This window comes from Cynocephalus volans, chromosome 13 (genome assembly GCF_027409185.1).
Source record: "Cynocephalus volans isolate mCynVol1 chromosome 13, mCynVol1.pri, whole genome shotgun sequence".
NCBI classification, from domain to species: Eukaryota; Metazoa; Chordata; class Mammalia; order Dermoptera; family Cynocephalidae; genus Cynocephalus; species Cynocephalus volans.
In genome coordinates, this window is record NC_084472.1 from 52,829,752 (window position 1) to 52,843,121 (window position 13,370).

At 42.4% G+C, this 13,370-nt stretch overlaps 1 pseudogene; it reads right to left on the minus strand.

Moving 5' to 3' along the window:
- Positions 1-369: 369 nt before the first annotated feature.
- LOC134361679 (spermine synthase-like) overlaps positions 370-13,370 on the minus strand; it is a 66,499-nt pseudogene continuing 53,498 nt past the window's right edge.

Genomic DNA, 13,370 nt, shown 5'->3' on the forward strand with positions numbered 1-13,370 from the left:
CTTCCCTCTGGAATAAAACAATGATGTTGGTTCCTCTAAACATCCAAATTGAAGTTCTATCAAAACCAAAACAAAAATAGCCTACATAGAAATAAAAAATAACAACAAAAAAATCACATTCTGGGGTGGTCAGTGCATTTAGCAGTCTGTGCTGTGCTGTCTAATCATCCTTTGGCTGATTTTCAAAAAAACACCACCCTACTTCACCAAAGCATACATTTTCCATTCGCTTTTTTAAATTAAAAATAATTAAAAAAAGAAAACTTTAAGGAATTCAAAATGAATTGCCTGACTCATGTTGATGGCATGCACAGTACATGGAGGTCAGGAAGGCTATTTGCAGTACATGTGATTAGGGGACATTTATCTTCAAGGTTTTGCTTTCTTCCAAACAGTGTAAAACACCCACAATTCCAAGTACAAGGGGACACAAACGATCTTCCTCAAAAACTCCTCAAGACAATACAGGCACCCGAGCTGTTCTTCCTAGAGTGACAGGGCTTCTGTCAACTCGACAGTTCCCCTGTGGAAATATTTCCCATCCTGTTTCAGGACTTTGATTGAGAGCATGTGGAATCTTCTTCCTGAGATGTGGAGACTGGAACAGCTGTCAAATCGTTAATCACATAATCAAACTCCCTTCTTTGGCTACTTCTTCAGTACTGGAACAGTCTTCTATGAGAACATGAGAGCAGTCTCCTTTAAGATTGCCTGAGATGTGGGCACATGTTTTTCTCATATATTTTTTACATCCATCAATCACCATTTGGTTGATCTCTACCACAGTGACCATCTTTGGTTTCAGTTTGATTATTTCACATAATATGCCCCTATCGTCTCCCAGAATCAGCACCTCCTTGCCAATGTAACCTTTACCATTGCCCATGGTGGCCCGGGCACACGCCAAATCTCTCTCCACCAAATTAACATCCCTACTAAGGGTAAGAATTTTCCAAATTGCTTCGAGTGCAGAATTCTAACGTTCTGATAAGGTGAATCTTCATCGTACTTGCATCTAGGTCATGCCCAACCAGGCGCCCATCGGCAGTGCCAGTATCTGTCCACGGCACCTCCTTGAACTGTGGGTGGTAATTACTTCACCTGCCTGGTACTGTCCTGAGTCAGTTCGTTCATTCTTTCTTCTACTTTGTTCAAAAGGCTGTCAATTTCTTCTTTGCCCTGCACATCACTGTCGAAACTCCGAAGGTCCGGCAACACCATTCCGTGTGGGTAAATTCTCAAATTGGCAAAGCTGCTGTTTTTGTTTGTATAGGTTGCTAAGTAGCCATGGTCCTGCCAGATGTGCCCCAACTCTGCCACCCCCTGCTCCGGGAGGATGGGCTGGAGGCCTTTCAGAATGGTCCCAGTGTCTGCTCTGGCACCGAGCGTGTGGTTGCACGGGCTGTGCCGTGTGCCGTTGGGAAGTCCTGTGCCGCACCTGGGAGGTGGCCCAGGACACCAGGGGTCATGTGGAGCCAGGGCCAGAGCTGCTGATTTTGTGTGTGTGTGTGTGTGTGTGTCTGTGTCTGTGTGTGTGTGTCTGTGTTTTAAAGATGACCGGTAAGGGGACCTTAACCCTTGACTTGGTGTTGTCAGCACTACACTCTCCCAAGTGAGCCACAGGCTGGTCTTTTTGTTTTGCTTTTTAATTTTTATTGAATCAAAATTGATTATACATATTTTGGGGGGTTAACATTGAGATGTGTTGATCAAATCAATACTACTAGCATTTATACGGATACAAATCAAAATTACTCTTTATGCCCCTTGTCCAATCTCTCCCCATCCCCCTCTCCCTCCCCTCCCCCCTCTAATTACCCTAGATTTCTTCTCTCCTTCTGAAAGAATAATGGTTACTCTGCTGATTTGTTGCCTAGATGATCTGTCCAATGCTGAGGTGTGATCAGGTCCCCCAATATTATCATAGAGCAGATGCTTCTTCTGTCACTCTGAAATGGGCTTTGTGGAGAGAGACATCCTCTTTTCTTTATCTCTGCTGGTGACTCTCTTTGTGTCAATGCACTCCAGTGGCTGGTGGACTATCTGCATGGTGGTTGTCACGTCTAGCTGCTTTCATGGTGGCCATGGTTATTGTGGTGGCTATGGTTGGCCACCCACATGGAGGTGATGTTTTTAGCATGCTCCTTGGTGCTGGCAGTGTGTCTGGTTGTGGGGAGTGTGTAGTCCCTGACTCTATGCTTTGGGTCCCCGAGTGGGCCCCGAGGCACTGGTGCCGTGTGCCTGGATGTGGGAGGGGGTTCCGGTCCCCTTCTTCATGCCTCAGGACCCCAGACAGGCCCCAAGGCACTGGCATGGTGTGCCTGGTTGTGGGAAGGGGGTCGGGTCCACTTCTCCATGTCTCAGGTCCCCAGGTGGGCCCAGAGGTGCTAGCGCAGTGTGCCTAGTTGTGGGGGGGGGGGGTGTCCGGTCCCTGGCTGCATGCCCTGGGCCCTCAGGTGAGTCCTGAGGCACTGGCAGTGTGCCTGGATGTGGGTGTGTGGTCCAGTCCCTGGCTGCATGCCTCATGTCCCCAGGCAGGCCCCAAGGCACTGGTGGTGTGCCTGGGCCACAACTAATTTTTTGTCCTTTGCTTACTTCTAAAATGGAGGAACTTCCTGTGGGAACAAGTACTTGAGTTCTGTGGTTTAGCTAAATTGCTGCTTTGCTGCTGTTTCCCTAGGGAAGGCTTTTTGTGCAGCTCAGGGTTTATTGGTTGACCTTATAGGTTACTTCCGGCTCTCCAAAGACCTGGTGCACCTGGGTTGTGTAGTAACTCTGATCTGAACCTGAGTTTTTTCATCAAATGGCACCCAATGCAACTCTGCATTCCCGTTCATCTCCTCTGAGTGGTCCTGTGCTGACTGGGGGGCAGATCGGCTGTCCTTGTTGTGCCCCAGTGTTCCCCCGGTGGGCCTGTCTCCCCCACCACCTGTGCTCCAAACACTTCCCATGGGAAGGGCCCTGCGTCAGTCTCTTGTGATGACTCACCGGCCTCTGAATGGCTCCCCTTTTACACCTGTGTTCTGGCTCCTTGCTCCTGCATGGGTCCACGGGAACCCTATTAGTGGTCTTGCTGTCCTGGGGGCCACCAAAGCTCTCTTCTCCCCTGCTGACTCCAAGTAACTCCATCTGAAGGGCAAAGCTGCAGCTTCTGCCGGCTCCTGCTCCATGTGCTCAGCAGCTCGAGCCTTAAAGCAGCCGCGACTCGAAATGCTCAGAGCAGCTTTTTCTTTCTCTCATCATGATTTCTCCCACCTTCATGAACTCCGTAGGTTTCTCTTCCTCTTCCCCTGAGCTCCAGCAGCCCCAGCTTGGCTGATGTTACATTTTTATAGTTGTAAATTGGTTGATTTGGGGGAGAGAGTGACACTGGGGACCGTCTATTCCACCATCTTGACTGGAACCTCCAGAGCTGCTGTTTTAAATCAGTGCGTCTCTTGGAAATTTTATAAAGAGAGAGAATGATGTACAGCTGAAGCGAGGAGCAGGGATGAGGCTGATTTGAGCCAAGAATGGAAGGATAGAATTAATTGATTCAACAAATGCTGCAGTCTAGCAGATGGATCTCAAGTACTGCTAAAAAATAGGAATATAATGGTGATCAAAGCCAAGCACAAGTGTTTACAGTCTGCTTAGGCAGATGAGTGCTCATCAAAAAAAATCACATAAATAAATACAAGTTTACATGGAAGCAACCTAAATGTCCAATATGACATGTTCTTTTGAATTAAATCAATAAATAAACTTGTGCTTCTCAAATTATCTGAGCTGAAGGACCAGTTTTTGTTTTTTTCTGATGTTTTAGACCAATACTTTAAAAAAGTGCAATGAATATCAATTACTAGAAAAATAGAAATGGGAAAATCAATGCCATTCAAAACACAGGCTCAAACATTTTATTATTACAGTCAATAGGCATATAAAGATATTTTGATGAATAAAGTCAGAACAAACATAACAGGGATAAATAAAAGAATTACAAAAACTATTACATTGGTCATTGAAAGTGTGTGGATAGGTATGTTTAGAGAATCACTGTTAAATTCAAAACTTGTTCTGCAAATATAAAAACCAAAATTTACAAGTGAAAGTGATTTTCTATATTAAATGCTTATAAGCATTTGAATGTACACCAAGAATATCCATATTTACAGTTTTTAATGAAAGAAATGAGATTGTTTCTTACTTTTTAATTTATTTAATCTAGGTTGGATTGATATAGAGGATATTGTATTCCTAAACTGTTTTTATGTTTGGTTTTCAAAACATTCTTGACAGAGAAACCAGTCTCTCATAGGTGATGAGAACAAAAGAAATTTTAAAGCAATTTTATTGAGCTCAGGGTATTTATTTTTCACTGTTACACAAATGAAGCAAGTTATGTTGGTTCTGGGGGGGTTTTTGCTTTTGTCGTGACTGGTTGGTACCTTTGACCTTGGTGTTAGCAGCACCATGCTCTAAGCAACTGAGCAAACTAACCAGCCTGATGCTGTATTTTCAAATGTATATTTGATCATTCATTAGTAGGCAGTTCCAACCATTTATCCTGTAAAATTGTAAGTCAGTTTAAATTCTCTTTTGATGAAAGAAATGAATTCTAGATCTGAGAATTTCAATTTGTGTATCTTGTTTTGATGGAAAATAAAATTCAAAACATTTTGTCAGATTCATAAAGTACACAGTGATAAGTTTTGACAGGTCTGCACTATCAAGATTATCATCTATTTTATCAATAATTATGGCATATATCATGACAATCTATAATTACAACACCTGTAGATTACAAGTATACTAGAAAGCATCTAACTTCCACTTCTGCCTTTTAATCTTTTGAAAAATGTTTTCCTTCCTTGCATGGAAGTATTAAGATTATTAAAAATAGTGAAGCTAGACAAATGAGCAAGATTGTTCTTCCAAGTCACATCTTTAAAAAGTTGGGACCAACCTAGGTTTTATCTTTCAGAGGCACAGAGTTTGCTTCGTAGTTCAAACATTCTTGACACAATTCCACCCCTTGACAAATATCATACCTCAACATGCAGTGAGTTATATATGATTAACTTCTATATTTTTACATAAAGACAATAATCTCAATTTTAACACATTTGCTTTTAATTAATGATTTTTACTATGACACTAGTCACACTGTTTTTTTCAGCTGAGTTTTTTTTGGTAGTAAGACTTTCTCGATGAAGGAAGCAGTATGTTGATTTACATTCTGCAGCAAAATCCTTAATCTGTGTACCTTTTCCAAAAGCTTTTCTGTCACTGCAGCCACAGCATCAGAACTCACTCTTACATAAAGCTTTAACTCCAAGCTACACTTAATTGCTGATATAATCCTTCAGAGTTTTCTACAGTTCAGAATTTGTTGTGTTTATAGGCAATGAGGCTGAAAGAAATAACTCTTCCTTTAATAGCATAATCTTCAAATCACACATACACCTTAAAAATTGCCATTAGCAATATCTGTACATTGGTCAAGTTGCAATGAAAACACTAGCTTTGTTCACTTGATTGGTTTCTATATCATCAGTCACTTCCCGATTACACTGAGCTACAGTGTCATAGAAAAATGGTACCTTCTTTGCCAAAGATTCACTCATTTCCAAACAGATATCTTTGATTCAGTCTTTTACTGGAATGTCAGCAATTGTATTTTTTAATCTTAGCAACCCAAAGTGCTGCTTCATAAGATACTCGCAAATTACTGTTTATAAATGAAACTTTGAGCAGCTGCTTTCCTGAACTTTTTAATTGGTTACTCTTTCCTTCTAAGGATACTCTTTCCTTCTCAGGATTATTTTGGTTTTGAACTTTTCATGCTTTGTGTGTAAATACCGCTTAAGTGCTTTTATTGCTTAATTAACGAATACATCTCTATAAAGAACACATCTTAGTTTTAGCTTTTTGCCATCCATGATGGCTACAAAACCAAATTATATGAGGGATCATACGTACACCTTAGTAAAATTAGTTTATATGATTTTGATCTTACTTTCTTTAGAACAACGTTGGTTGTCATTATTTGGTTTACTGCCACTGCTACTTTTGGAAAAAGCAAGTCTTATTTTAACAAATATAGTCCCATACAGCTTGTCAAAATAAATAATACAAAATTTTATTTATAGCTAATAATGACAAACTATAATTTGAAAAACAGATTTGATTAAGAGCTAAAATTATTATTATGTAATAAATTATAAAAATGTGGCAGTGGCCCTAACATGCACAACTAGAATGTAGTTCACACTACATCACCTGAATTCAACAGCACCCAAACTCCCAAACTCATCTATCCCATGGTCAACCAGACAAGTCCTCTGACCACAGTCTTGGATGTGGCAGCAATGCCCACATTCTAAATGCATGCCTTCAAAATTCTGTGCTCAATTCATGGCAAAATACTGACAAATCATTCACAGACCAACTCTCATCTGTTCACCCCAATTTGAGTAGCACCATTTTAAATCAACTGGCCAGGGATTGCCTCTTGGAAGAGGTGATATTTGAGCAGAGACTTGAAAGAAGAGAGGCAGCCAGTCTTGCACATACTTGGAGGAAGAGCAATCTAGACACAAGGACCAGCAAGTGCAAAGTCCCTCAGGCAGAAGCGTGCTGTGCACTTCGGAAATAGCAAGGCCAGCAGTGTGGCTGTCACACAGTGAGAAAGGAGCAGGGTCCTAGGAGATGAGTTTGAAGAGATGCAGGCAGGGGCCAGATAAGACTGGGCTTTGCAGCCAAGGGGAGAACTTTTGATTTTGTTCAGAGTGTGGGACTTGGGCTGAGAAGTAACATATTTTGACTTGACAAGGTAAGTAATTTACTCCCAGTGTAAACTTCCCAGTGTTTTCCAGGATTCCTCTGCACATGACTAATCTTGCAATAGTTCAGAAAGGTCCGGGTTCAGTAGGAGGAAGGGAATGCCACAAGCTCCCTTTCCAGGGAGTCCCCTAATTTCTCTCCTTTACTTATGGCTTCTCATTTACAGGCCAGACAGTCACTTCCTGCCACCAGTGAGTCTGTCAGTATCTTCTCAGTGCACTCAGGTCTTCTGGCTCTCCTCCATAGTACAGCCTTGAACTGATCACCACCTTATCACATAGTGAACAGATATAACCCTTTCTAAATCACTGTCTTCATTCTGAACTCAAACCACTGTTCCATGCTTTAAACCAACCCTCTGTTGTGGTTTGTTGCGGGCATATGACTAGATGTTGGCCAGTTGTGCTTGAGCAGAAGTGACGTGTACAACTTTCAGGTCATGCCCTTTCCCCTTTTAATCCTTTCTGCAGGATGGAATGCAGATGAGTTGGCAGGATCAGGAACAGCCACAGTGGATCATGAGATGAAAAGCCACATGTTGAAGATTGCGGAGTGATGAGATAAGAGTTTGGAGCTCTAAAACTGTCCCTGACACGGCTGGTATTGCCATACTAGCTTGGACTTTTATGTGTTAGAGACGTTATTTCCATCTTACTTAAACCAGTATTATTTTGTATTATTTTGGGCCCTCTCTGTTATAGCAGCTGACCTAGTATCCTAATTTAACCATTAAAAAAAAGTAAGGGGAGGGAATGAAGGATGGAGGAACAAAAGTCAGATTTTATTCACTTCATAGTTTGGCTCAAAAGCAACTTTGAGTATGTGGAAGAATGCAATAAATAACAATAACTCATATAGTGAAATAAACAAATTCCTCATGTGACAAATGCTTTTACTGTCATTTGCTGTCTCGTGAATTGACAGAGTAAGATTCAAATGCACATACCGATACTCATTGCAAGCCAGTGCCATCAACTGTTGGGTTAGACTTTGGCCATCTTATCCTTTGGTCTCTACCTAAGGGACTCACAGGCAGTATATTTCATGGGCTCGAGGGCCAGTTACTGAATTCTTATCTCGGAATGAATTCTCTAAGTTTGTACTGTTTAATCATCTTACAAGGCAGATAAGCCTGTGTTTAGAGCAGGCTTTCCCATATGTGATCCTTCGTCTTTCACATCAGAACTGAGGTGCAGGTGAATGACCTGCCCGAGACTTTATCAGGTTGAAGTTTGTGCTCCATGTGGCAATTGAGAGAACAGAGGCTGAGTAATCAGACAACCTGGTTTTCAACAGTTTGGTGTAATGACCCGCCCAAGTCAGTCTCTCATCTGAGAGCACAGTTCAGGCCTCTCTTTTCTCTGCTGTCAGGGATGGGGAAAATGAGAGCTATTGATTTCCTCCACTCTTTACTGGAGCTCTCATAAGTACAGGATTCTTGAAAGAACCAGCCCTTTCTTAGCTAACAGGTAAAAAGATCTTCAGGTTCAAGTCTGGGCCACAAACACTTCTTGGACCTATGGAATTGACTATTTGCATGTACCTCATTCTATCTCTCCCCTTCTTTGATATCTTTAAGTTTTCCTTCTGAAGTAGTGTACTTGGTTTAATCATCTCTGTAAGCAATTACCAAAATAACAACAACAACAATAGTAATATCAAGATAAGTTATTGTTGTTTACAGTCCTTGGAAATTTTTGACATGAAACATTTAAGACAATTGTAAATGGGTGAAGACAAGTGCTATAACAAACATCCATGCAACTACCACTAGCTTAAGCAATAAAATATTACCACCACTGCAGGAGCCGCCGTGTATTCCTTTATTTCTCTCTCTCTAAATTTGGCTAATCCTCAACTTGGAATTTCTCATTTCTAAGCATTTCTCTCTATATTTTATATATATATATATATATATATTTTTTTTTTTTTTTTTTTTCCCCAAAAGATGGCCGGTAAGGGGATCTTAACCCTTGACTTGGTGTTGTCAGCACCACGCTCACCCAATGAGCTAACTGGCCATCCCTATATGGGATCCAAACCGATGGCGCTGGTGTTATCAGCACCACACTCTCCCGAGTGAGCCAGGGGCCGGCCCTCTATATTATATTTTTAATGCATATGCATGTTGCTATGGTTTCAATGTTTTTGTCCCTCCAAAAAAATTCACGTTGAAACTTAATCCCGAATGCAATAGTATGAAGAGGTAGGGCCTTTAGGAGGTGATTAGGTCATGAGGGCATATGGGATTAGTGCCCCTATGAAAGGGCTTGAGGGAGCCTGTTTGTCCCTATTTGCCCCTTCCACAATGTAAGAACACAATGTTTGTCCCTTCTGCCATGTGAGACGCAGCCAGAAACCACCATCTTTGAAGGAGAGCAAGCCTTCCCCAGACACTGAATCTGCCAGCACCTTGATCTTGGACTTACCAGCCTCCAGGACCATGAGAAATAAATTTCTATTATTTCTAAATGACCCAGCCTAAGGTGTTTTGTTAAAGCAGCATGAATGGACTGAGGCACGTGTATTTCTAAACAATATAGTACTTAATTTTTCAAATTTTGAAAATTTTATAAATAGAATACTATATGCATCCTTCTACAAACAGCTTTTTCTGTGCAACAACTGATAGATCCATTTGGGTTGATATCTGTAGTACTAGTTCATTAATTGTCACTGCTATATATGTATGAATATATGACAATTTGTTATTCTACTGTGGATATGCATATGAAACATGTCTTTAGAAAATAAAATAAATAAAATACAATGAGTCTTTTCGTATCATGTGTAAACTGTGATACCTGTCACTGTTGCCCCTAGAGGTTTGATGTCCTAGATGGTAGCCACAAGCCACATGTGGCCACTGAGCACTTGAAGCATGCCTAGTCCAAATTGAGATGTACTGTAGGTGTGAAATACACAGCAGATATTGAAGACTTAGTACGAGAAAAGGAAGGCAAAATATCTCATTAATAACTTTTATATTGAGGGCTGGCCCCGTGGCTCACTCGGGAGAGTGAGGCACTGGGAGCGCCAACGCCGCGGGTTCGGATCCTATGGAGGGATGGCTGGTGCGCTCTCTGGCTGAGCGCGGTGCGGACCACACCATGCTGAGGGTTGTGATCCCCTTACTGGTCAAAAAATAATAATTGTAATTTTTATATTGATAAACTCTTGGATACACTGGGTTAAATAAAATATACTATTACAATCAATTACTCCTGTTTCTTTTTGTTGTTGTTCTTTTGTTTTTGGCAGCTTGCCAGTATGGAGATCTGAATGCTTGACCTTGGTGTTATCAGCACCATGCTCTAACCAAGTGAGCTAACCAGCCAGCCCACTCCTATTTCTTTTTATTTTTTAAGTGTGGCTCCTAAAAAGTGTAAAATTACATGTCCTACATGCGTGGCTCACATTGTATTTCTGTATCAGCCCTTCTCTAGATGGTAAGGGTTCTGTGGCCTGGGACCTGCTCTGTCTTGTTCATGATTGTGAGCCCAGGGGTCAAAACTGCAATGGTACAAGGAGGTGCACAGGACACACCTGCTGAATAAATAAGTGAATCAATGAATGATTGCAGGAATAAATGAAGACTGCTACTTTTGCAATTCCACCTACTTCAACTCTTTGCCCTCAAGAAGGTTGCACAAAGTTGTCTCAGGATGAAATTTCTTTGGGAATCTCCACTTGAACCTGATTTTTTTTTTTTTTTTAAAGCCTACAGCTAGGCCTGAGGCTTGGGTTGGTCTCCTCTTTGGGGGACTAGAGTGCAGGGCACGCGAATATGTGGAAAGGGGGTGTGGATGCACAGTATGGCTGTCCCCTTGGCTGGTCCCCACCTGGTGGAGAAAATGTCCTTCCCTTGGGACAGTGGCCCAAGTGTTGTGGAGAGAAGAATGTGGCTGGTGGAGGTTAAGGTCAGCCACAGCCCACCTGAAGGAGGTTGTGGGTGGCTGAGTGAATGGCCTGGGGCACCCAGTGTGCAGGACACAGGGAGCCCACACCTGTACCTGCAAAGTTGGGATCCCATCCACCCATGTTGGTCCTGGGTCCTGTGGGGCTGCAAGGAGGAAGGAAGGGCCAGGAGGCTGCTGCCTGGTGGTGTAGGTGGCGGAGGCCAGAAGAGGCCACAGGGATGGAGTGGGCTCAATGGGTCAAGAGGAAGAAGGGGCAGAAGGCATTTGGAGGGAAAGCTGGTGCCAAAAGAAGAGGGAGCAGGAGGCTATAAGCCGGTATTCCCAGGTGATCTCCCATCCAAGTACTAATCAGGCCCGTTCAGGATGGTATGGCCATAGACTTGAACTTGATTTTGTCTGGTGACTCCTGGGCTGATCACAAAAGGACACAGGGCTCCCCTCCCCCATGCACTCCCAGGTGAGTGGAAGTTGACCCCTTGTTCCTAGGGAAGGGTCACCGGCCACGGCAGCCTGATGCAGCTGTGCTTCTGTGTGTCCTCGAGCCGGGTGCTGTTGTAATGTGGTGTCACTGAGCCTATGTGTGTGTGTGTGTGCGTGTGTTGAGGGGATAAGGAAGTGGGAATATCTTTTTCCAACCATTAAGCCATCCGAGGACCTTCTTCTGAAGTTTGGCATTGTTTTTGCTCTCAAGAACTTTTCAGTCAAAAATAATAAGCTTTATTTTGCCTGTCCTCAAGTCATACCATTCGTTTGATGTGACTATTAGCAAGAAAGTCAGTTCCTTCTCCTTCTCCTGCCGTTTCATAATTCCTGTGTATTGAAAATAGATGGGATTCCTGAGCCACAGACACTGTGACTAAGGGTATGAACACTTGAAAACAGGGAGGGTGACGTAGACAGCAAGGAAATGATTGAAAACAGCTTATTCCTAAACACAGGTGTACTCTTCTGTAGAGAAATCTAATAGACAAGAAACCAAAAGTTACTAAACAAATAAATCAAAAGTCTTCATATTACAAAATGACTCAACAGATGCATCATTTGAAGAGTGCATATTCCTCGGGCATTTTAAATATGATTGCACTATTTATAAAGCTGCTTCATTCGAGCTCTTCAGGAATCTTTGGCTACAGGTGATCTGTGCGGGTATCTTCTTTTATCAGGTTAAGTGATAGAGAAAAATGTTGACTTGTGCCTTTTTAATCTAAGTCCAAGGAACAGCTTTATGAATGTGGGGTAGGAGAGGAAAGAACTATACCTTTCTTCTCCTTTCTGGAAGGGAGAAGAGAGGAACCACATTTCTGGAGGCCTGGCCAAACCCCAGGGAAAAATGGCTCCCTGAGACAAATAGCAAGTTCAGAAGGCAGGGACACTTCTCGCTGTGGCCCAGGGAGGGATCCTCCACACCCTTTACATCAGTTTACTCAATCATGAAAACCGTCACTGCATAAAAGTTTTTATATTAATGACCATTAAAAAAATCCAGCCACTCACTCTCTGTTGTACTCTAGCTGCCTGGGTTTCCTCATCCGTGTGATGGGAGGGTCATGCTTGAGGGACAGGCAGTTGTCCACTGCCACCATTCCTCCTCCTGAACTCAGGTTAACATCGCTCTTGGCTCTGAGCCCAGCCCTAACCTCTGAATCCTGCCCAACACCTTGCTACAGAAAGACACCACTAGTCAATCTGAATTGCCACAAAAAACTCAATTTTTCACTTAATATATTTATGATCTTCTTGGTCACTGACATAACATGAAACTTATGGCCATTCCCAGTGGTCACCTCCACTTCCGAGCACAGGAATAGGAGTTAGAAAACGATGGTGAAGGGTCATGGGAAGTCACTTCACCTCTCTTAAGCCTCCTAGTCTTCCCTCAGGTTCAGATGTTACTGTCTCTTTAGCATTTGTAAGGGTTAATTTTATGTGTCAACTTGACTGGATCATGGGGTTCTCAGATATTTGGCTAAACATCATTTCTGAGTGTGTTCGTCAGGGTGTTTTCAGATGAGATAGCATTTGAATCAGTAGATTGCCCTTCCCAATGTGGGTGAGCTTCATTAAATCCGTTGACTAGAACAAAAGGCAGAGTAAGGGAGAATTCGGCCCTTTTTTCTGCCAGACTGCTGCAACATCAGTCTTTTCTATCCTCAGACTGCAGTTTACACCATTAGCTCCCCTGGTTCTCAGGCCTCAGACTCAGACTGAATCACACCACTGGCTTTCCTGAGTCTCCAGCTTGCAGATGGCAGATTGTGGGACTTCTCAGCTGCCATAATTGCATGAGCCAATTCCTTATAATCACTCTCTCTCTCTTTCTCTCTTCACATATATATGAAACTATATATCTATCCTTTGGTTCTTTTTCTGGAGAACCCTGGCTAATACAACACTTATCACCATCTATTGGTCTATACTTTTAATTTATCAAATATGGCCTGTGCCCCCTAACTTGAATGTAAACTCCATAATTTCCATTCCGTAAAACTCCATAATTGTTGTCTGTTTGTTCCCTGCTGTGTCCCCAGTACCTACAACAATACCAGGCCTGCACTATAATAATGATAATTCCCACTTCATAAAGTTATAATAACAATGCTAGAAAGATGCTAGATATATAGCATC